Raw genomic sequence first — 25,941 nt, 5'->3', positions numbered from 1 at the left:
TTTTAAAACTGCGGGTTGTTTACACATCATTTAAGATGTTTCTTTAAGTAGCTGGTTGTAAATCTCATTAACATGCTAATATTATAGCTGCGTTTTTTGAGTTTTTTGTGTGGATGTCATGTTTTAAAAAATGTGCCCAAAAGTAGGAAAAAACGTACCAGAAAGCACGTAAGATCGGAAAACCACAGCAGACATCTCTCAGCAATAAGAACTCCATTTGTACAGGCTTTCTGCTAAAGAGCCTGCGGTTAGTTTTGGACTGACTTGGAAGTGGCTTTTTTAGGAAGACAAATTACCATGTACATGCCCTTCGGAAAACAGATCACCGCATGGTGGCAGCCATACAGGCATCCACAGCTGCGAAAAAGATGTGTCTGCATCCCAGGCTGTAGCCATGGTTACCTGCATACTTTCAGTTGTCTCTGAATGTGTAATTCCTTATTTTTTTCTGTAAATGCTATTAGGAGGAAACATAATACTCTATATTTCTACTGAGAGTAGGAGAAGAAGTGAGAAACACGCTTTTCACACTGAATATAAAATTCATCAGACCTGCTATAGCACACTACGTAGATTTAGTTACGCGCTTAATTTCGAAAAAATGTACTAGAATGTCTTTTTCTTTACAATAAAGGAGAATCAGCGGGTTGTTTTTATTGAACCTCTGGACTCACTCACAATTTGCTTGTTGGGGCTCATTAAGGGCTGAGTGGGAAATTCTAAAGCAAAGCTTATTTCAGATCCCACCTGTTATCACGTCCCGCCCTGTTTACATGTAGGCACAGCGTGTGATATGGCCACCGGAATTCTTACCCAAACACTGCATGTGGAAAATATGGCATGCAGAATACATGGAGGACATGCTGAAAAGTATGAGTATTTGAATGTATTTACCGCCACCCAAACGTTGGCCATAAACACTGGTTGCCATCAACAATGCTAGATCAAGCAAATAAGCAGGCACGGATGCATCCTGCCACCTGCAAAGGGCCCACACGCCCCAGAGAAACACACCACAGTGCATCATGCTGGTTGTCAGAGGTATGAACATGCACACAGAGGACACACCACAGTGCATCATGCTGGGTGTCAGTGGTATGAACATGCACACAGAGGAGATCCTTAGGGAACCTGCAAAGGGTACACACGCCCCAGAGAAACACACCACAGTGCATCATGCTGGTTGTCAGAGGTATGAACATGCACACAGAGGAGATCCTTAGGGAACCTGCAAAGGGTACACACGCCCCAGAGAAACACACCACAGTGCATCATGCTGGGTCTCAGAGGTATGAACATGCACACAGAGCAGATCTTTAGGGAACCTGCAAAGGGTACACACGCCCCAGAGAAACACACCACAGTGCATCATGCTGGGTGTCAGAGGTATGAACATGCACACAGAGGAGATCCTTAGGGAACCTGCAAAGGGTACACACGCCCCAGAGAAACACACCACAGTGCATCATGCTGGGTGTCAGAGGTATGAACACGCACACAGAGGAGATCCTTAGGGAACCTGCAAAGGGTACACACGCCCCAGAGAAACACACCACAGTGCATCATGCTGGGTGTCAGAGGTATGAACACGCACACAGAGGAGATCCTTAGGGAACCTGCAAAGGGTACACACGCCCCAGAGAAACACACCACAGTGCATCATGCTGGGTGTCAGAGGTATGAACACGCACACAGAGGAGATCCTTAGGGAACCTGCAAAGGGTACACACGCCCCAGAGAAACACACCACAGTGCATCATGCTGGGTGTCAGAGGTATGAACACGCACACAGAGGAGATCCTTAGGGAACCTGCAAAGGGTACACACGCCCCAGAGAAGCACACCACAGTGCATCATGCTGGGTGTCAGAGGTATGAACACGCACACAGAGGAGATCCTTAGGGAACCTGCAAAGGGTACACACGCCCCAGAGAAGCACACCACAATGCATCATGCTGGGTGTCAGTGGTATGAACACGCACACAGAGGAGATCCTTAGGGAACCTGCAAAGGGTACACACGCCCCAGAGAAACACACCACAGTGCATCATGCTGGGTGTCAGTGGTATGAACACGCACACAGAGGAGATCCTTAGGGAACCTGCAAAGGGTACACACGCCCCAGAGAAACACACCACAGTGCATCATGCTGGGTGTCAAGAGGTATGAACACGCACACAGAGGAGATCCTTAGGGAACCTGCAAAGGGTACACACGCCCCAGAGAGGTATGAACACGCACACAGAGGAGATCCTTAGGGAACCTGCAAAGGGTACACACTCCCCAGAGAAACACACCACAGTGCATCATGCTGGGTGTCAGAGGTATGAACACCCTTAGGGAAACAGTAATGGTGGAATAAAGAACCTGGCGCATAGAGAAGGAAGCCTACTGACCAGAGACTGTTGCTGTCTTACTATAGTGTCTCACATGAGCAACTCACTACCCTGCATCACTTGGATAAACCCACCATCACCTCTGTAAGCCAGTTAATAGATTAGAAATATAAAGCAGTATCGCTCTCCGGAGAGCCACGCCCCCTTGTTGTAGGTACTGTCTGAGAGGCATGTTTTAGCAATGCATTAATGCACCAATCAGAAGTTTTGCTGAGGCGATATGCCTGGAGTTTGTGGGCCGATCCTGTAGGTGACGGCCCGACCTTGTAGGTAACGGCCCACCGCCCACGATAAGAGGCCGAGCGCAGCGAGGGTCCCTTAACGAAGGGTGCCGGTGCCATTACCAAAAGGGTTGGCACGCCACTGAGGGGCATATCGCCATTAGTACCCTTGTAGTACGCTAGACGGTTGCTAATGGTCCTTTCTTGCACTGCCCGGCGCCACAGCAGCGCTGCTAACAGGAAGTCCATTTTCCATGTTCATGACTGTGATGTCATCTACATGGAAACAGACTTCATGAGAGCAGTACTGCTGCAGCGCCGTGTTGCGCAAGAAAGCTACGTTTATTATTATTATTTTTTTTAATAAATAAAGTCACCATTCGCACCCCTGTCGGAAACTATACAGGTGCTAAGTGGTGAAGGAGGAGCTGGGAATGGAAGGGCAGGGGTGCTGCCCACCAAGGCACTCAGAACGCAGGCTTGTAATATACGATACAGTCCGCTCTCCGAGCATCCTGATTGGGCAGAGCCGCCTCCTAGGGTGCTAATGAATGATATGTCACAGCCTGTGGCACTTGCAGAATTACTTGTGGTTGTGCTGATGAGGTGCAGCTTAGCCTCATGCTGCCTGTTGTATCAAATATTACTTCCTCATCCCTGTCAGGGTCTTCCTCACCAATCCCTGTCTCTGCTCTTTGTGGGTATCATTTTATTTTTAGCACCAGTGAACAAGATCTCCCTCCTTTCTGTGGTGCTTTTCTCTGTTTCTGTATTCCATATAATCTATTCACGACTCTTGCATTTTTTTCCCCTATGCCCTTTATTCTTGGCCACCCACTCACTTTGGTCATTGAAAAAAACAGTGTATTAAATCTCCCATTCCTGTGACTTTGCATGTTGCCTTTGCCTTCTAAGGTTCGTCTTCATTTGAAAGGTTTTATTGAGTCAAATGTTCTGCCTACCAGAAATTGTCATCGCCTATATATATATGTACAGGTCTCTGTTTGGTAATTTATTTGTATAAAGGCACGGCGTTCCCCCCACCTGGGACACAAAACCGTTTTGTTTGGTTTTGCACCCATTTTGAACTAAGTTCTTCTATTCCCTAGTTAAATTCCCATTTCATCAATTCAATGGCAATTTGTTCCCAGATGTTGTGCTTTATTGTGATCCGCCATCATAAGGCAGAACCTTATTTAATTATCTCTTATACTACTGCCTCCCACCCTCCGCTTCTTTTCCACAGTGGCTCCACCCTCCGCTCCTGTCTTCTAATTTCTCCTACTCTTTTTATAATGTAACCCCTGCATTGTGTAAAGAGAAATGTCTTAATAATTCTAACCTCTATCCCTAAATAAATGTTGCCTTTAATTATTTTACTCTCCTCACATCTACCAGCGCTGCCTTGACTTAAATAATGCAGGCGCTTGCAGAGCACAAGGAGATACACCAAACTTCATGGGCACCTCTCCTTCCAACCCCCATTAGAGTTTTCAATCAGGTCTCGTTCTGTACATTCAGTAATTGAAAGTGAAGTGGTCTGCTACTTGTATAGCCATCTCAGGTGGGCGTGGCAGAGGCGAGTCACTACACCAAATGACACACCGTGCAGCCCATCACTAAAGGGGGATAGCAGGCAGCAGCGGTAGAGAAGGTTTTTTTTTCTCTATACATCTGTGCCGAAATGGGCAATGAAAATGGCCGACTGGCCCCTGAACACAGAACCTTTGGGATTTGTATATGGTTTTACACAATGAGCCTTATAGAGAAAAGTTAGTATGATACATTTTGGCGGTTACACTAACAATGGGCGTCCTAATGGTACACCCTGCAGCCTTGGAGGGCATAGCTTTACAGTTCCATTCAAGCACTCTATTCCATTCAGCCTGCCCATGTGATACAGGCCATCGCCTTTAGCTGATATTTCCATCCTATGATAATACAGCCAGGTCTGACGCATAGTGCCCACACACCTCTCATTCCGGTTCTCCAGCAGTGCAGCCTGCCTTCAATGATGACATTGAGCTGGGAAACTGTGTGTAACTAAGCCCTAGGAAGGGCCTGACGTAATGTGCGCACAGATGTATGGGCTTCCGTGTGTATGCCAGCCAATTAGCTTCCACTCAGCGCCACCTCCCCTAAGATGATTGCGGTTGCCACATCATTTGCCATTACAGCTTTGCTCTATTCATGGCTCATGGACATCGACAGCACATGCGGAAATATAGTGTGGTCAGCTTTGACATTACCCAGTATTGAAACCCTTTTCTGGTATCAATGGATGAAGTCCCACTGATCCCTTCTTCTGAACTAATTTCTCTTGACTACAAGTAGACTTTCCTGTAAGTCTTGATATGATATGATATGATATAATGGGTTATTTATAACACGCTTAATACTGAGAGGTTTCTATGCGTGGACCCAGGAATCGAACCTGTGTTGCTCCGTGCCGTCCTGCTTCCAAGGCGAGCACTTTGCTGCTGAGCTATCCTCCTGAGAGAAGGTTGACATGTTTCTTCAACACATTTTCTCCAGCAGTTCGATGACGGGAGATTCACTATCAGCTCACACTTGAAGAAGTCCTGCAGCCACAACAGCTGAACAACAGTTATCCATGGATTATCCAGCCAAACCTGGTGGGAGTGACAATTCCCCAATGAGTCCTGAACTTGTGCAGCAGTCAGGGGGCAAATGGATGCTGGTCATTTGCCCCCTCCTAGGGCGCCTTTGAGCCAAAGACATCCTAAAGGTTGAGCACAGGTGTAGATAGGAATACCCATAATACCTAAGAATACCTATAATGATGGCAGCATGAAAATGGACAGGGAAGAAATGTATGGATACCTGACATTGCTTCATACGTTCAGGTTCTCTGGAGTCGCGAGATAATACAAAGCTGTAAACGATTTTCATGATTCAGATTTTGTCTCTTGGTACAAGCCTCGATTATACTTTACTAATGAACATTGTTTTCATTTGGAGAGAACACTTTACCTTATTACGAGTCTGCCAGTAACGCACCAGTGCTACCGGTGGGTTACTGGCAGACTCCTCTTACCATTACGGGCACCTGATATCCCAGTGTCACCAGGGTATTCCAAGTGCTGGCAACAGTGGTAAGTTCCCATTCCATGGAGTTCTATAGGACTCCATGGAGTGGGCTTGCCCCTATCACCAGCACTGGTAGTAGCAGTGACAATGATAGGGGCAATTCTATGCCGGCAGGGGCCTGAACTCAGTTCACTGGCCATACCTGCAAACATGGAGTGTACGTGTCCGGGAAAAATGCTGGATCCAAAATAACCACCCGTTTTACCAGCATTTTTCCCAGACCATCACACTCATAATGAGGGCCATTGACTTGAAGACTTGGTGAACAGTCCCAAAATATGTAATACCGGGATATCAGGCAGTGGGAATGCTAATTCTGTTTTGGTGGCATCCCACCGAATTACTAGCGGGATACCACCAAACTCAGAATGAGGGCCAGAGAGTGACAGAGAAGTGATGAAATTAAGGAGGAAGATACATATGAGGGAGTACTAGAAAGAGAGCATTAGGCAAGGAGGAAAGAGCACAGCAGACAGTTTATGCTTGGTCAAAGATGCTGATAGGATAAACCACTGGAAAGTATTATGATAAAAAATAAACATTTAGCAGATGCAATTGTCTAACTCCAGGATCTGTAACCTGTGGCTCTCTTAACCATAATAGTGAATGGGAAGGCATCGTGGGAGTCAAAGCCCAAAACACCGGGAGAGCTGCAGGTTGCAGAACCCTGGTCTTGCTCATGTTAAAGTCAAATGCTAAAAATAAGGCCATTGGAAATTTAAAGTGTGTAATGGTTTATTGAGAGGCCACCCTCAACACAAGGAGTTCCTTCCCTCCCCAATCAAGATGTCACACAATAAACTGTTTAATATCAGTTCTTTGTTCAGCCCTATTTCTGATTCATCTAATAACCCCTGGATCCCTCCCCCTGAGCTATCAATGAGCCAAGAAACAGGCCGGTGTACAGCAAATATATTTGTATTTATTTGGATGATAGGTAATACAAATCACACTAAACTGCACATGCCAGCTTCTTGTGGCTCACAGTTAAACGTCTTGTTACACAAATAATTCACACAAGTTGGTTGGGAAAAACACAAATAACATTATTTTAGACTATCCTGATTTCAATTCATGAAACAATCTACACTGTTCAATGAACAAAATCAGTTTACATAAGCAATGCTGTGCAATTTCAATTTTGCTGCGTGCTTAAAAGGCAAGCGGTTCGGTTTACAAATTTGTACAAATGCATATGGCAATTATGATTTCACCCACCCTTTTGCTTTAAAATAAACAGAGGGTGATCCACTTCAATGCCAGTGTTGTGGAAGTTGGATGGTAAATTGGGGATTTCTTTTTAGTTTTAATTTAGGGACAAGGTCACACCCCTCTTCCTAAATGAAGTCAAAGTTAACAGGCAACATTGGATTACCCAATTACATTACAGTCTATGTTTTCAGTGGACACTGGGAATTTGTTTTGTTAATTTAGAATTTTAACAAAATGTCCCTGTGGTGTTCTGCCAAGGGGAATTGATTAAATTAATATTTTTAGTTAAATAGGCTACAGATCTACATAGTTCTCCCCTCACCCCCTTGCCCATATAAAGGGAAAGGATTTAAGGCAAGCAGATTCCCCCACCTTTTGGTTTCAAAGGGCTCCATTTCACTTACATTGAAAACTTTGGTTTAAAGTTTAGGAAAGCCAGCTGTATTTCAGAACCCTCTTGGAGGACAGGGCAGGGGTATAGTCACTCCACTCTCAAGGATAGTCCCCAGCTCTTCACCACAGGACCCAGTCAACTTTTAGGCGTTCCCAACAATAAACAGCTCCAACAAGATGCACTTTCAGCAAAATCTCATTTTGGTGTTACATTGCGGCCGTCAGATGGTAATTTTGAGCAGCTCTCCTTTCTTCTCTCCTTGTGCATACACTTTATATACCAGTGATGACACCATCAAGATGTCAATATTGGCCAGTGCCCTGCAAGAGTTCTCGCAACCTGCATTGGACAGTTACCCTTCTCTCTCCTCACAATTCCAGCCTTTCTCCAAGGATTGGTTTAGGAGTCTGGAGCAGACATGTGGCTACTTCCATTTGAAATCTCCTTTTGTTTCCATGTCAACTTTTTGACAAAAACTATTTCTGTGGCAAAACTTTGGGATTTACTAGTAACTGCTATATGTATATATTTTCTGATTCAGCTAATCATGGGGAATAAATAAAACGACAGCCGGGTCTGCACCATATTGGACTGGTGTTTGGCAATTTTCTGCTGTTTTTACAAAAAGCATAATAGTTAGGAACATGTAATTTACTCCCCAGATTCCTAATTTCACCCTCCACCAGCATTCCAATTCTCAAATTCAGGACATGTTCAGCACAGCCAGGAACACCTTTTAGCTGGCCATTACAATTCCCTAAATCACAGATGGATGAATTTTATTTCAACAAAATTGCTTGGAAATTATCTAAAATGACTTATTGTTGCTGAGAAAAATGCATACATTATAATTGTCCCTTTAATTTAATAGAACATGTTATACAAATTGGAGCTCTCCTGTCTCCAGGCCATTTAGCAGTCTTGGCCAGTCTGTGACCAATGTTTTTTTTAATTTTTATTAGCCTCTTAGTTGTTTGAAGTTGGCAGGCTTCTGGTAGTAAATGCTTGGTAGGCCTTGGCAACACAGACATCCCCCTCAGATAATGAGCTGGCTGGCATCATGTTCTCTTATCTGAAGGGGACCACCATTTCGATCTGAAAAACTTCTATTTTCTTTGATTATTTTCAGAGTTCAGCCTTGATTGTAGCCCCTCCCCACATTCCAGTCATGCACTGGCTAAGGCCATTTGTCCTGCACAGAGCCGAGCCTTCGGAGACAGTACGTCTGCAGAAAATATGATTTCAAAACCTCTTCGCAAGCCACATTTTGTTGCCATTGTAAACAGATGGAATGCAAGACAGGCTTTCAGTGGGGGAAGCCATTTGCACAGTCTGTCTAACCACAAGCCAAAAGTGCCTCAGGCCTAAACGAAATCTCAATGTGACACATAGAAACAAGGTTTTTCTTTTCACTTGTTGCCGGTATTTTGCATATGAAGCATAATACACATTACATCTTGTTTAACACACACGTCTTTTTCCTCACATCTTTCTGTTAGCAGGGGAGCATTTTTCTCATGTCTTTTCTCATGCCTTGCTTTCAAACTGCAAATGCAGATGTAAACCCATTTTTGTGTCAGTGTTTGCAAATCCTGCTTTTCATGTGAAAGGGGCCTTTGATTAAACCCCACATGTGAACCACTGCCTGGGAATATTGATACAAATGTATAATGCATCCATGAGCATTTCCCCAGTTCCAAATCTGCTTGGTGACAGGTTGGAGCAGGGCAAGTAGGGACCATGGGGGAAAAGGAGCCGGGATTTCCATCTTTCACATGAATTGCTGGGTGGAGATGGGTTGGCTTTAAATTGAGGTGTATGACTCATTTGCAAAGGCTACCCTTAGCCACTCCTTTGGTCATTACATTTGCAAATGAACATTATGGGCTTCAGTTAGTGGTGAGACATATTTTGGCTTGGAAAATAGTAGGTATTTATCTGATGTTCGGATACAACAAACTGTTCAGCTTTGGTTGAAAACTTTCTTGCTATACTGCTACAGCCAAACGCTCTCTCATTTGGCAATCTGCATACATCAGATCATAGAGGCACAGGTGGATCATAGACTGCCATAGGCAAGGAAGGTGAATTGCCTGGCAGATTTTGTGATTGTCCGCTATGCCAAAGTGCATTTGTTTCTGGTGGTGGGCAGAAGGGTGGAGACCTGTATTCCTGTGAGACAGGTCGGTGAAGAAACAAAAAAAGACTCCATAACATTTAGGTGGAGGTCCGTAGAACAGGGCGAAAGTCACGTAGATGTCATGCAACGCGACATGGGACTGACTCTGTCCCTTCAATCCAGCCTTTTAGAGGAACTTAATGTTGTGAAATCTCTCACATTTACCTACTGTCCAGCTCTGTGGCACATTTAAGATCAAGAGAGCTAAGTGGAAGTGAGCTGTCCTACTGGGAAATTTGACTTTTTCCCAAAAGGCATTTTCCTCTTGTAGTTTGAATAGAGAAGGGTCAGTCAGAAAGAGAGACAGTTGTCTCACTTTGGCCCAACATTTACTCATGTCTTAGGAGAACTTGCTGGTTGAGAAATGTCCTAACTCAACCATAGGCTGTTGTACTTCTCGGGAAAAGCAGGGACCAACTAGTGGACTCTGTGTATGACCGACAGATAGAGCCAGAGATCTCTGTATCTGTTGGTGTGGTAGTGAAGGGGTGAACAGTGACTATTATATAAAGAGCAATACATATTTTTAAGGTAGGAGAATAGACCCCTACTCACATGGTAACTGGGGAATCTAAACAATTCTGCCAACCCGAAGGTGATATGTTCCCGGTGTACTTTAGTTCAACATTTTGTTATTTAAATCAAACAATAAATGTATAAATTCAGTAATCCAAAGTATGTGGTGTGCCTCCTGAAGATGCATGTGGTGACTTTTGCATTTGTGCCTCATTGTGCAAACAGTCAAATGCAGTCATCAAGGAGTTTTAATGGACAGCATGCATCCATCTCTGCTCCTTCATTCACATTTTGACCCCTTAAATGGACATGGGTCCTGATGCGAAAACCTGTGCTGTTGGTGGAGAGTATGGTGGTGGTGATAGTGGGACCATTGACTCAACTGCAGATGCCGGACACTGCCTGACGCACAGTGGAATTGGTCCACTATTGACCACTTTCACTGTGGGAATGTTTACCCCTTGACCTGGGTGGAATGTAATCCTTCATTGCTTTGGACCTTCATGAATGCTCGTGAACCATGCATGTATTCACATGTGAGTTGCGATGAGGGAGGATCCATTTTGCCTTTTTTACTGTGATACTTGCAGGAGAAGGCAATGTGCAAATGAGCCACAACGGGAATTGCAAATCACTACATCCGTTTTGTTCACTGCTAACTGGCCTGCAGTACATTTCACCCACATTAAATGCTGCCAATTTATTCTTTTTTGGATAAAATGTTTTAATATAGCTGATGTGCCAATGAATGTTAAAAAGGAACAAAAGACAAATGGAAAAACATATTTAACAGAGTACTAGAATTTCATTTATAAAATGTATTAATCGTTTAGGTAGATTACCAATTTACATAAATTACTATTCTACTTCTTAGTCAGTGTGGGCCAAATACATAACAATTAGGTATTAGGCTAAATGTGAAATGTGCTATTCAGTACACACCCTACATTACGTTGGCCTGTGACGCTCACTCACCCAGTTGCATATTTGTGTATACCCAACATTCACACACACAGCTCACACTACGCATGAAGAGTGCAAGGATTTGCCTTAGCACGTGCTTCTGAATCCATTTTGCAAATCATGTACATTTTGGACTGTATTCACAAACAAGACCTTAAGCAAAAAAAGGTGGAAGGGATGCTTTTATACTTGCAATACTTGCATGATTGTACGGAAAGTTCAGGTCACCATATTCACAAATGGGACCAGCTGCATTTCTGGGGGCTGTGCACCAGCGCAAATGATCTGTTTCCTGACCCCCTTGTTTACCTTAGTGTTTTAAGTTTGCTCCTGACACAGATGTATGATATCCCACACCGGTCCTTGAGGGTCCCATTGCAGGTAATGTGTACAAAAAAAATAAAGCAGTTCTATTCCTGTTTAGGAGATAGAACATGGACGTCATTTGGGGGTCGCCCTTCCTACGTTATGTGCACCTTAGCAATGCACATAGGTGGAGCGAGTTATGGTTGCATAGCTTACCATAATTAGCGAATGTCAAGTGTTTTTCGGTTTTACTGTGAAATATAGGGTTCCTTTAAGAAAGGTTTGTTACTGAATATACACATATATATATGGCAGTGAACAAAAACAAAGGGCTTAAACATGTGATGTCATCAGTGATGTCAGAAATGACATTTGTGATGCCATCTTCAATGTCCTGGGTGTTAGTGTTAGCAGTGCAGAGTGGTGATGACAGGTATGGGTGCTTAGCCGACCATAACTGGCGAATTTCATGGGTTTTTCGGTTTTACTTTGAACCATAATGGCATGTGTGAAAACATTTTTTATTGAAGTGTACAGGTTTTTGTTAGGGCAACTTAACCATAACGTCCCCTTAACAATGTTTTTTTTGGAGTGAATTTGACAGGTTTTTAGTAACTCAATTTAAGTAGAACGTCCAGGTAATAAAGAAATGTAGTGAATGACACAGATTATCAGTAGGTCTACGTAACCATAACGTTCCTTTAGCAAGGGTCTTTTGCTAAACAGTATAGACCTTGCGAAGAAGCAACATGACAATATGCGGGCGTACAGCACGGTAACATGTCCCAGAAGCAGTACACACTTAACAGTAACATCTATGCCTCGTGCACAGTGTGGAAATATATTTGGTATGGATGTAGGAACGCCCACCTTCAACATTTCCCTTACGCAACAGAAACATGTATTGATATGCAGCGATGTTCCAGATTCAGTACACACTTAAGAGTAAAATCTATGCAGCATAGACAGTGTGGAAATAGATGTTATATTGATGTAGGTACGTCCACTTTCAACAGTTCCCTTACACAATGCCAACACGTATTGATATGCGGCAATTAGCAATCCACTACACATTATGTATCTTTAGCAAAAGATGTACTTATCTGAAAATGACATCAGCTAAAGGCATCTTTCGTTCCTAAAAAACGGTCGCATTTCTGTGATGATCAAGCATGAGATACAGTTTTGCTACCGTGCAAATGACAAAGGCAAAAAAGTTGGCGCCGTACATCTACCGACCCATATTGCCGTTTGTTACCTCTTTGCTCATTGGCGTTAGCAAATTGCCTTATGACCTGCTGTACCAAAAAATGAAGCCTCCCGTAAACAAACGTAATAATGTGGTAATTACGACCGTTCACAGTGCAAGAAACATTTTTTAAAGAAAGTGCATACACTCGAAGCACTGCATATTTCGCAGTAGAATACATAGATGTCATAATTATTGCCAATAATAGTCTAAATTTGCAAAGCAGTAACGTGTGCTAATAAAAAGGAAGATTACTTGTAATCCGGGGTGGTTTTGGCGGGTCGGATTACAAAAGAAAAATCTTTTTCAAGATGGCCACCATAGAAGGGGAAGGTGGTTATTTTGTACATAGTCTCTCTTCCCTTTTCATGGTAGGCTGCAAAAAGCACAAGTACGTGACGTGACGCAGGACCTGTAAATAAAGATACAGCGAGGTGTACACTAATAACTTACATATCGAAATAATAGACTGCATTGTAAAAGAAAATGTGAACATTTTAGAGTTCGTAAAGTAGGTTTATTTAACAGCAACCTGCCAGAGACCATCGGAATAATGCCATTTTCAAAGCAATGTTAACAATGGTTGTAAGGGCGGCATTGCAAATGTTTATGTAGAGGAACATGTGGGTTTTTTCGCATACAAAAATGTTTGGTTCTTGGTTAAAGTAGCCGCTTTGTTTACACAGTGATTTCCAAGAAGGCGTCATGAACTTCGTCCTACAGCACCATAAATGATGTGATGTTGCTCCGAATATAGAGTTCAGCGTAGGGACAAAGCAGAATTAGGGTGTCATCCCACATAATTGCTATGGACAGGCAACCGGCCACGAGCAGTTGTACTCGCCGTCTGAAAAAGCCCACACTTGGCATCTGGAAGCCATGGCACGGACAGTACGGCAATATATACCTTGAGGGGGAAATGTTACAGGAAAGTACCTACCAATAAGCAACCTGGATCAAATAATTTAAAAAAAGACACAAAAAATGTGCAAAGTCATACACAAATGTTAGTTGGCAAACATAATATTGTACTCAAAATGTTTTAATGACCATGTGTAAATGTCGTAATAGGCTACAGAGGCCGAGAATCTGCATGCACCGTTGAGAGAACAAAAATGCCAACTACACAGGAAGGCGATAATGTAGTTAGGAAAGCAAAATGAATGGACAATTAAAATATTATTACATCGCGTGATTTCAAAGAAAACCAAAATAGTGTGCAAATGAATACACAAAGCTATGTTGGCAAACATAACAGTTGAAACAAAAGTATTAGGGGTAAGAAAGGATGAGAGTAGGGATACTGTACAAATGTGGAACGTGTGCAATCTGTAATATTGGAGGAAAAATGTAATAGGGCAGAAAGGTAATACATGAGTTATATGGGCACAATTAGATTTTTTGTAAAGTAAAAATTAAGGGGCGGGACGCTGTACAGTGGGCAAAAGTAAACTTACATAATATTTATTGCCTCCATTCTGTTTCTGCAAGTCAGACACCAATGTGTTTGCAGCGAAGATTCTATGTTGACTGCTCTTGCATGTCCCTTACAAACTTTTTACAACATAACCTTATCAATTGCTATTTTCCATTCATTCCGTGAATTTCTTTAAAGCTTTCCCATTCGCTCAAGGTCAAAAAACAATTGCCCCTTATACGTTCACTGGAATGCGCGTGTGTATTGTGGGTCCAACCAAAAAAAGCAACTCATGTGACCTTCACTCAGAAGCCAAATATCTTCTTACGTTGCATCAACATATTGAAATTCAATTATGAGAACCGCTACTCCCATACACCTCCAGAATCGCTGTTTCTAGCAAAAAGTGCAGATGTTGCCTTAGTTTTGAAAACTTAGGACTCCAGTCTGACAGCAATAGTTTTCCAAAAACATTTAACCCACACGCACTAATTGGTAATGGTGCTGTGAGGACGAACTTCCATTTAAACGTATGACTTAGGTGACAAGAAAACTCCACTTTTTCAGTTTGTGCTCCCATTAGTGGGCACAGACTTTTCCCCCCATTCAGTCTAAGGTGAAAAGAGACGTTGTGAGGAACGATCCCCCTTATAACTTTACACCCCCTGCACTAAACATCACCAAAATGTTTGTGATGTCATCTTTGATGTCCTGGGTGTTAGTCTTAGCAGTGCACGGTGGTGGCGCGAGTTATGGTTGCATAGCTGGTGTTAGTGTTAGCAGTGCACAGTGGTGCAGGCAGTGATGGTTGCTTAGGCTACCATAACTGGCCAATTTCAGTTTTTTTTTGGTTTTACCTTGACCATAATGTCATGATTGTAAAGTTATTTTAGGGAATTTCAAAGGTTTTTAGTAGTGCAACTTAACCATAACATCCCCTTAACAAAGTTTTTTTTAGTGAATTTGACAGGTTTTTAGTAGGGCAATTTAACCATAACATCCCTTTAAGAAAGTTTTTTTTTTACTGAATGTCACAAATTGTCAGTAGGGCAACGTAACCATAACGTCCCTTTAACAAGGTTATTTTGGTAAACAGTATACACCTTGCGGAGAATGCCACATGACAATATGCTGGCGTACAGCACGGTGACGTGTCCCAGAATCAGTGCACACTTAACAGTAAGATCTATGCCTCGTGGACAGTGAAGAAATAGATTTTATATTGATGGTGGAGCGTCCACCTTCAACATTTTGCTTACATAGCGCCAACACGTATTGGTAGCAGCCATTAGCAATGCACGACACATTATATGCTTTTAGCAAAATTTCTACTTATCTGAAAATGACATCAGCTAAGGCCATCCCTGCTTCCTAAGAAACAGCAGCACTACTGTAATGAAGAAGCATGAGAAACAGTGTCGCTACCTGACAAATAACAAACGCACAACATTTTTCGTCGTCCACTTACCAACCCATATTATAGTTTGTTGCCTCTTTGCTCATTGCCGTTTGCAAATTGCCTTATTAGCTGTCCTACCAAAAAAGAAAGTCACCCGTAAACAAAGTAAATATTCCGTTAAGAGCGACCTTTCACAGTGTAAATAAAAATTTTTTTAAATTGTATACACTCCATGTACTTTATGTTTCTCAATAAATGACATAGATGCAATAATATTTGCCAGTAATAGTCTAGATTTTCAAAGCAGTAACGTGTGCAACTAAAAAATACTATTACTGGTTATAATCCGGAGGACCTTTGGCGGGTCGTATTACAAAACAAAATCCTTTTTCAAGATGGCCACCATCGAAACGGAAGGCGGTTGTTTCATACATAGCCCCTCTTCCCTTTCTATGCTAGTCTGCAAAAATGCACAAATACGTGAGGTGACGCAGAACCTGTAAATGGACATACAGCGACGTACAACGTAGTACCTTACATTTTGAAATGATAGACTGGATTGTGAAAGAAAACGTTAACATTTTAGAGTTTGTAAAGTAGGTTTATTTAACAAGAAACTGTCAGAGACCATAGGAGTAATCTCATTTTTAATGAAATGGTAACAATGGTTGTAAGGGCGTCATTGCAAACGTTACAAATGAGGCACACATTGTCCTTGTCCCATACCAAAAATATGCGTTCTTGGTTAAAGCACCCGCTTTATTGGCACAGTGATTTCCAAGAAGGCGCCATGACCTTCGGCCTACAGCACCAAAAATGATGTGATGTTGCTCCTAATAGAGATTTCAGCGTATGGGCATAGCGGCCATGGGCTTGCATCCCACATAATTGTGATGGACAGGCAACCGGTCACGAGCAGTTGTATTTGGCGTCCAAAGAAGCCGTAATTCGGCATCTGGAAACCATAGCACGGACAGTACGGCAAGAGGTACCTGGGCGGAAAACGTAACAGAAAATACATGTCAATACCCAACCTTTAGCAAAAAATTGCAAAAAAGACACAAAGAATGTGGAAAGTAATACACAAATGTAAGTGGTCAAACATAACATTTTAGTGAACTGTTAGTGTTGACCATGTGTAAATATAGTAACAGGCTACACATGCCGAGTTTCTGCATGCAACGTAAGGTAGAAAGAAATGGCAACTACACAGGAAGACGATAATTCAGTTATGAAGGCAAAATGAATGCACAAGTAAAAAAAATGTACATCTCATGATTTCAAAGAAGACCAAAAAAACGTGCAAAGGGATGCACAAAGCTATGTGGGCAAACATAACATTTCAAACACGAAATATTAACGCTAAAAAGGGTGCGTGTAGTCATACCCTGCAAACACAGAAACTCTGCACTCTCCATTATTGGAGGAAAAATATAACAGCGCAGAAAGGTAATACTTAAGTTATATTGTCACAATTAGTGGGTGGGTAATTTACAATTAAAACGCGGGTCGGTGTAGAGTGGTGAAAAGTAAACTTACATAATATTTACTGCCTCCATTCTTTTTGGCCAAGTCAGACACCAATGTATTCGCAACGAAGAAACATTGTGGACTGATATTTCATGTGCCTTACAAACGTTTTTAAAACATTACCTTATCAATTGCTATTTTTTTCAAACCTTTCATTCCTTGAATTGCTTCTAAAGTTTCCCTTTCACTCAAGGTCAAAAAGCAATAGCCCCTTATACAGTCGCTCGGATGCGTGGTCCTATTAAGCGTGCAACCAAAAAACCAACTCATGTGACCTTCACTCAGATGGAACATACATTCTTACTTTGCAACAACATGATGAAATACAGTTATGAGAACCGCTACTCCCATACACCTCCAGAATTGCTGTTTCCAGCAAGCAGTGGAGATGGTGGGCTTAGTTTCCAAAACTTAGGACGCCAGTCTGACGGCAATATTATTAAAAAAACATTGTAACCCAGATGCACTAATAGGTAGTGCTACAGTGAGCATCAACTTCCATTTAACCGTAGGACTTTGGTGACAAGATAAGTGCACTTTTTGAGTTTGTGCTGGCACATCCCATCCTCCTTTAAAGTTACCTTCTGAAATAGTATTTCATAAGTGTGACAAGTGCAATGGTGTCGTGATTTGTATGTGTAACTGGCGATGTCCGCGTACACCAAAACATGAATAAAAGATGGTGGGGGCACCGAAGAAAACTGACGTATTTCACGCTGTTCCACAACCAATCAGGGAAAGTGCGGCATGTCTGCATACACATACTTTTTCCCCCATTCACTCTAAGGGGAAAAGAGAAGTTTTGGGAACCCCTGGACCCTTATAACTTTCCCCCCCCTGGAGCAAACATCACCAAAGTTTCCAAAGAAATTCAGAGTGCCCCATATACATTTTTTGCAAAGTTTGGTAAGGATTTGTCCAGGGGGAGTTATGAGGCACCCAAAAAGTACTCTTCCTATGGAAACAGCAACTTCACCATAAGTACACAGCCACTACCGTGGCCATGTAATATGCTGCAGTGGTTGTGGGCAGGGCTTAGAGCTTTGGGAGTATGGCGTGCAGCCTACGCCGTGTACCCATGCAGACAAAAATCTAGATCCTGCCCACAACCAATGCACTACATAAAAACCATGGAGTTTTATAACTTAAGAGCTTATAAGAAGGCCATACACCCAAAACTGTACATCCTAGCCATGACCACCACAGCATATTGCACCCATTGTGGCTTGTAAGTGCACTACATATAAATTTGCCCTCCCCACAACCACCTGATTGATGTTTGATACTACGGGTGTATCTATAGCTGTGATATGCTGCAGTGGTTGTGGCCAGAGGCTAGAGTCTTGGGTGTAAGGCCATATATATGTGAATGCATGGGAGTCCAGTATATGAAACCCATAGTGGCTTATAACTGCAGTTCTTATAAATGTGTTTTTTAGGTTGCATGTCCTTCAGCCATGCAGCCAGGACTCTATGTATTGTCCACAAGTACCATAGCATATTGTACCCATAGTGCTTTATAAAATGTCAACGTACAAATATGATCTTGTGTAAATGGCCTTTGGCCATGCATCCCAGTCTCTAGGCCCTCCCCACAAACATCTGATCTATATGCGAGACTACGTGTGCAGGTATAGCTGTGATATGCTGCGGTGGTTGTGGCCAGGGCCAAGCGTCTTGGGAGTATGGCCTACGGCCTACTGCCATGCACCCAAGACTCTAGGCCCTGGCCACAACTACCGCAGCATATCACACCCATGGCGGCGTGTACATTAGTAGCACACCAATACAAACAAAAATAGTAACTGCAGCATGTACTCAATTGTAATGTTCGCTAACACCACGCGGGTCCTTAGAACAGTTTCAAGTTGCCTACCCACAACACGGACTGAAGTACTATCCTTATGAGACCCCTCATTTTCAATACTTACAAACATCCCGGACTAGGCAGGCAGAGCGAATACATCATTAACACCTGCCGCCTAAACAAGTACAATATTTCACCCATCTCTTACTCTCTGAACCTCCCCAAGCACTGTAGCCGACCAAAACAGTTTCCGAAACAGCATTTTGCCTCTGGTCGCGAGCGTGCTGTCGTTGGATCCAAGACGTCGGCGCATCCACACATTTTGACGCACATCACGGCTCGCTGCAACCAATCGACGAAGACGTTGCGTGTCCGCGGTCATGCAGCCACCCCCTAGCCAATCGGTATCTTGTCCGCCGAGCGAACAGGGAAGTGTGATCGCGGAGCGGACATAGATATCACAAAATGTTTCTGACATATTTTTTGGTCGTTTTAAAGGTAACTACAGGACGGATTTTTACCAAATTTCCAAAAGCACGCTTTCAGGACCAAGCCCCTGCTGAAAATTTGGTGAAAATCCGTCCAGCGGTTTCACCTGTAGGCGTGCGCAAAGATTTTCCCCCATTCAGTCTATGGGAAAAAAAGATGTTTTGGGATCCCCCCCATAACTTTTGCCCCCCTGGACCAAACATCTCCAAACGAGTTATAGGCCGCCCAAAAAGTGCTCTTGCTATGGAAACAGCAACTTAACCATAACTACACAGCCATTACCGTGGCTGTATTATATATATATATATATATATATATATATATATATATATATATATATATATATATATATATATATATATATATATATATATATATGCTATGGTGCTATGGTACTTGTGGACAATACACAGAGTCTTGGCTGCATGGCTGAAGGACATGCAACCTAAAAAACACATTTATAAGAACTGCAGTTATAAGCCACTATGGGTTTCATATACTGGTCTCCCATGCATGCATATATATATATATATATATTTACAAAAATGTAAGCTTCTGGGCTCTGACCAGCGACATGTGGCTCTTTGTTTTGGGAGTGGCTGGCTTTCTTGTTCAATCCTTCTATAAAAAAAAAACAGGGGGTTCCAAAAGTGTAACACTTTGAGCAGTGACCCTAAATAATAAAGGATAGGAAGAACAAATAATTTGTCTTTCTGGAATTCTCTACAATAATTGCTAGACTCATTGAAGGTTTATTTCAGGCACAATTCAGGGGGTGAGTCACTGATTGAGACTGTTCTTAAACACCTTAAATTCACAATGCAGACAAAAATGTCTAAAAAACATCTAGAGTAGAATAAGCATCCATTTCGGACTTCGATCATCACAAGACATTCCATCTCGGTGTCCTTGTTCACTTGACAAAATCCTTGTGCCTAAAAGCTTGTGTACAGTGTAGAAATGTTTGACCATAGAACATAAAGTGACTCTTGATTTCATTGTGCCACAAGTAATGCTATGTTGTAATGTTTCTATCTTTCCTGTCTCCCTGGCACGCTGTTCAGGATGTTTGCTTGCATTATGAGATAATGCTTGCCCAGAGTACGGGATGCCATGTGAGTGCTCTGATTTCCCTGCGCTACTCTAAATTCTGTAATATACAGTTATTAACCCTCCCAATGGTATGTATTTTGACAACCTCTGAAGTCTGAAAAGTAGATGCACGCAGGTTTGACATGTGGCCAAATTTGCACCAGAGCTGCAGATGAACTGGCCTGCTGTTAAATCTAATTTACCAGTTTAATGGTATCCACTACAAAGTGCAAATTGCTTTTTGATTTTGAGAACATTCAAATATGTAATTGTTAATTTTACTATATCCTGTAAGATAGCTATAGCTGGTAAGATAGCTCAGTGTGTTGAACGCTTACTGCTGCAATGTGTGTGTGGTCTGCTGTTGCAGGTTCAAGTCCTGGCAAGGCCAACTCAGCCTTTTATCCTTCTAAGGTTGATGTATGAGTACCACCACAGGTTAGGTGATATTGTATGTGTATTTATTCTATATAAAGCACTTAAGCGTAAGTCCTATATAATAGCACAATAATTTGGTAATATTGACCGAAACACACTGATATTAATGATACATATGTTGATCCATTCTTGTATGAAATGTATATCGCATTACAGTGATATCGTAGCCATATTGTTCATAGTGTACTTAGGAGCAATGTTATGTGAGGCCACTTCCTATTTTGTCAAGGGGTGAAAGGTTGTGTTCCGTTGCTTCCCGTGATGTTACTACGGGGTGATGGTCAAATGACAGGCCTTCTGTGATGTCATCGGAGGTCAAGGGTCGTGTGAAGTCATTTCCGCTATCCCGGGCATTTTGGTGAAATGACATCCCTGGATAGAAATGCAAGGATGATGGCAGTGGTATTTACCGCTGCTGCCCCAGAAAAAAACAAGTTGCCCAAAGGAGCAGGAATGAGGGTGTATAAAAAAAAAAAAAATCTATTTAAATAATAAATGCCCAGGCAAAGGGGGATATGTCAATGTTATCCTCATTTCAAAGCACATCCCATTTGCGAATCAGTATGCAAATTTCAAATATGCAGAAACGCGCCCTTCTACTCCCTTGTTATGATATAATATGATATAATAAGTCATTTATAATGCGCCTGACACAAGTTTTTCTAGGCACGACAAGACAAGGAGGGGTAAACAGAAGGAGGACAAAACAACGATCTTACTAGGCCTTGTGTCATTCAGATCGTGCAAGTGCAGGGGAAGAGGGAGGAGAGAAGTGCCAGTGGGGGGGGGGGCGCAGGTAATTCCATAAGTGCAGCCAGAGAGTGGCTCATGAGTGCAGAGAGTGGGACTGTAGGGTTGCAGATACAGACCCTAAGCGCTGGGGGATCCCGGAGGCAGTACAATGGCAATTGGACATGCAAGAACCTGGGCTCGAGTACAGTGGGTGGCCAGGTGACCAGAGCGCAGAGCAGTTGGGGACATCAGCAGGGGAAAGGAAGAGAGAAAGCGGAACCAAAAAGGAAGGTCTTGAGTTGCTTGAGGAGATTCTGCTTAAGCACCACCTATAAGCCAAAACTATTGCATTCAAGTACAGATGAGAAGTGAGGAGGGACACACAGCTTGTGGGTGTTGTTCAGTTATTTACCAACTCATTGACAGCCCATGGCCATTCCCACCCACTATCTGCTGCTTCTGGCCCTAAACACACCCTCCTAAGACCTCTTTGAACTCCCTATATCAAGCAGTAATATCAAGATTTTGCCTGCCAATGTTTTTCTAAGAAGTCTGCTGCGAGTTAAGGACTTCATTGCAGCTCCAAAGGGCTACTGGTGTAATAAAAAAGCCTTAACCAGTTGTGCTTCTGCCACTTGATGTATATCTCTTACATGCACTGAAATCCGACAAAGCCTGCATTTGCCAGGTACTGCCATCACGTGGCCAGGTAATCAAATCACTCTATTTTCCCAACTGTTGCAATCTTATGACTAAGTAGTACCATTATATCTGGGCCTAGCAAATGACTATCCCAAGCCTACACAAAAGCCCAGACTGTTGGCTTTGCCAATGCTTGTTTTAGGCTGTCATTGCCCTCTAGCGCCCCAAAAGCTATCAGCACCCTATCAGAGTTTTTAGATCAACTTTTTATTTTTCCGTTGTTTAAAAGCTTGAAAAAATAACCCTGGCAGATTGGCACAGCATTTCCGAGTCCAGGATCCCTCCTGCTGCCAGTTATGTGACGATGGGTTGAGTAGTTGTATGCCAGACACATGTAGGTGACAGAGGAAAACTGTTTCAGTTAGTGTTGTTTGTTCAGTCGGATTTCATAACAAAAACTTGAACAATATCTCGACATTACATCAATTTGATGTGATTTATTTGAAGCACGCTCAAGACGAACCAAATCGCATTTAGCCGCAGAATGACCAACGGGGGAATCTCATGAAAATAGGTAAATGATCAAGCAGCAACCAGAGTCACAATGGAGAAACCCAAAAAATCATAGATAAATTAATTTAAATAAATGGGCTTTGAACGCTTTCCGAAATTGGCACTACATTTTTAGTGCCCGGATTTTCACAAGAAGTCTGTTCCAGATTTTGGGTCCATAAACTGCAAATCTCCGATGAGACCTCGACACACAGGAGGAAGGTGAAATCGTCAAAAGCAGTTTATCCTCAGACCTGGGCGAATGGGACAAAGTGTGCTTATGGATTTTATCTGTCAAATAAGCCGGGACAGATTGTTTATGCATTTGAATATAAGGCAGAGGATTATAAAATCAATTCGGTCACTCAACGGTAACCAAGGTGGGGAGCGACGAAATCCCGAGATATGAGCAAACTTCCTTACCCCCTCCCCCGTCTCACTGCAGCATTTTGTGCCCTCTGTAGCCAATGGCACTGTTTGGATAGAATACCTGCAAGCAGGCTGTTACAGTAGTCCAGTTGGGAATTAACCACTGCTCCGACCACTGCTACCTGCATATCTGATGCAACATAGGGCAAGACCTGCCACATGAGAAGAAGGCTGTAGAAAATGGACTGCACTTTGGTGCTCACCTGTGCCTCATTACTCGTATTCTCCTGCCAGATGCAGCCCAGATTTCTGATCTTGGCTGGAAAAGACAGATCTGTTCCCAGAAAATGAGGTATCTGAGGACGGCTGCCAGGCGCAAGAAGGTGTTTAGGGCCAAACAATGCCACCTCGGTTTTATTAGCATTGAGCTAATTTAGCGACATCCAGCTGCCGACCTTGTCCAAACACTCCTTGACCCTCAGGAAGGGCTCTTCTGAGTTACTTATTTTAATGTATATCAGACCCAGACGTTGTCTGATTTCTGAAAGAAAGGGATGTTGGAGGCATAATGATGATCTTTGCTTTAACAAAGTGTCTGAAAAGGGTTACTAAGTGTGCATTCTGTGTGCAGGCTTTGGGATCACTTTACAACGTAAATTATTTGTCAGTAGTTTCAACCACCCTTTGACCTCTTGGATTCCCTCGGCATAGCCTTCACCAACTATGCCGACGATACGCAAATTCTCTTGCCACTATCTGGGAACTATTCCAAAGACGTTGACACCCAGAACTCGGCCTATGCGACAACCCAGACCTGGGTGGCAGCACATGGCCTTTGTCTAAATGGCGAGAAGACAGAGCTACTCCTCGTCGGTCGCAAAACGGTATTAAAAAAGCTCGACCCGCCGTACTCTTCATTCAACATCAGTGGCACCCAGATTACTGTCTCCATGGCAGTAAGAACCATGGGTATATACCATGGCGCTACCCTATCACTGACCCGCCAAGTAAACGCAATCTCCTCATCAGCAGCATACACAACCAAGTTGATAAATGCTACCCGACCTTTCTTATCAATGCATAGCTGTCTAACAATTGCACAGGCAGTGGTTGGTGCCAGGCTAGACTACTGCAATGCTCTCTTTGCCGGCACATCTGCACAGAACATCCAGAATCTCCAGACGATCCAAAACAATGCCCTTTGAAGGGCTTTGTGCATTCCCAAAGGGAACACATCTTGGTTGCCCGGAGAGCCGCTCTCTGGCTTCTAATCAAAGAACGTGTCATGTTCAAGACTGTCTCTATCACCCACAGGTGTATCTCCAGATCTTCCCCGCCTTACCTATCCCAGAGAATCACCAAGTCCCTCTCGTCTAGGCCCACTAGAACACCCTATCTCCATTGGCTGGCCCAGCATAGATTCAAACGCTCCAGAGCGGGAGGCTCCAGTTTCCCATCCATTGCAGCCAAACAATGGACCTCCCTACCACAAGCCCTCAGAGCCGACTCTACTGGACCTTCTGAAGAGCTTTCAAAACTGTTTACATAATGGATGACCCAATCCCATGCTTTATTCCGCCATAAACAATACTATGGTCCCCATCCATGCTGGTAACGACTTTTGTACTCTCCACTCCGTTCTACTTCTCTCTCGTTTTTGTTTAACGTGACTGTAAGTACAAAATGCCATATGCCCACATTTAACTGGATCCTGGATCCTGCAACAGCGCCTCGATGCCTATGTGTTTTGTGCGTTTTACAAATGACATTTTTTTTAAAACTCTCTCACTGTATGTGAGAGAGTTAATAATAGTGATAATGTAAAATTAGTTCAATCACTGATCCATTAGAAATTGAAACATTTTAGGCAGCTTTTAACTTTGGCTTCTTTTGAGCAACAACAAAAAAAAACAGCCAACTAAAAGGTTCATCCAGAGACTGTTGAGGATTGGGAAGAGAGGATGGAGACAAAAGTTATAGCAGAGGTCTGAAATAATGTTGCATGCAGCCCAGGCCCAGGAAAGATGTTAGGCTGCACCTGACCTATGTGGCCTGGTTTGGGATAAATATTAGTCCCTGGGGGGCCTGTTCGAGGCCACAACCCCTCAGAGAGCAGCTGTGACGTGCCTCCTTCGGTCACCTTTCTCCCCCAACTGTTAGTTCAAACGTTTTTTCTCTTCACATTTTCTCCCCTGGCCAGTCCACTCCTAGGCAGGGGAGGCACTGTTCTTTCTCTTTTCTGCCCAGCATTTCATCCAGCCCCATTCTGGGCTGGATGGTATAATCCAGGTAACTACATTATCTAAACACAGAAAAACTGCATAAACCCAGCAATACATAGATAGACTATTACCCACCCTGGTGTCTGCATCTTTATTTCTTTATTTCCCTCAGGGGGCAGGCATGTGGCCCTAAATAGACAAGCTCAAATTGGCCCAGGGACTACATATATGTCACCAAATGAATGTTTCTAGCTACACAAAACCTTTGCATTTGTGTTCCTTTCTTTGGATCCTGTCTTCTTATTCTTTGTACACCATCGCCTTTGTTTATGCCACTACTATCAGTTACAACAATCCTTCCATGCATACGTTTTTTTTTCTGCTGCAGCAAGTATCATCTTCTAGGTGTCTATTAAACACGTGCCCCTGCAAGTGCACATCTGCCATGGCTTTGCCCCTAAATGCCAAACGTTTTCTCTCAATAAGGACACAGCTGAGATGGCTTTGCCCCAATATGCCAGCCTTTGCCCTGTAAAAGGAAAACCAAGATGGCTTTGGCAAACATGCCATCATTTGCACATTAAAGAATATGCAATTTATTACATTAAGCATAGACATGATAGAGAAAACCTCAGTATTGTGAAATGTGCTGTAATTTGACATAGTACTTAACCAAATTCTCACATACCTAGTAAATACATTTGA

The 25,941-nt window shown here is 42.9% G+C and overlaps 1 protein-coding gene across 1 annotated transcript in view; it reads left to right on the top strand.

Annotated features, from left to right (window-relative positions):
* The window catches only part of AIG1 (androgen induced 1), a 1,736,205-nt gene that overhangs the window by 869,151 nt on the left and 841,113 nt on the right, over positions 1-25,941 (top strand). The gene's annotated exons all lie outside the window — the stretch shown is intronic.

The sequence above is a fragment of the Ambystoma mexicanum genome, chromosome 4p, assembly GCF_040938575.1.
Source record: "Ambystoma mexicanum isolate Mex_15411 chromosome 4p, UKY_AmexF1_1, whole genome shotgun sequence".
Taxonomy (NCBI): Eukaryota; Metazoa; Chordata; class Amphibia; order Caudata; family Ambystomatidae; genus Ambystoma; species Ambystoma mexicanum.
The sequence above is the reverse complement of the archived record's forward strand: the minus strand, read 5'-3'. Positions and strand labels throughout refer to the sequence as shown.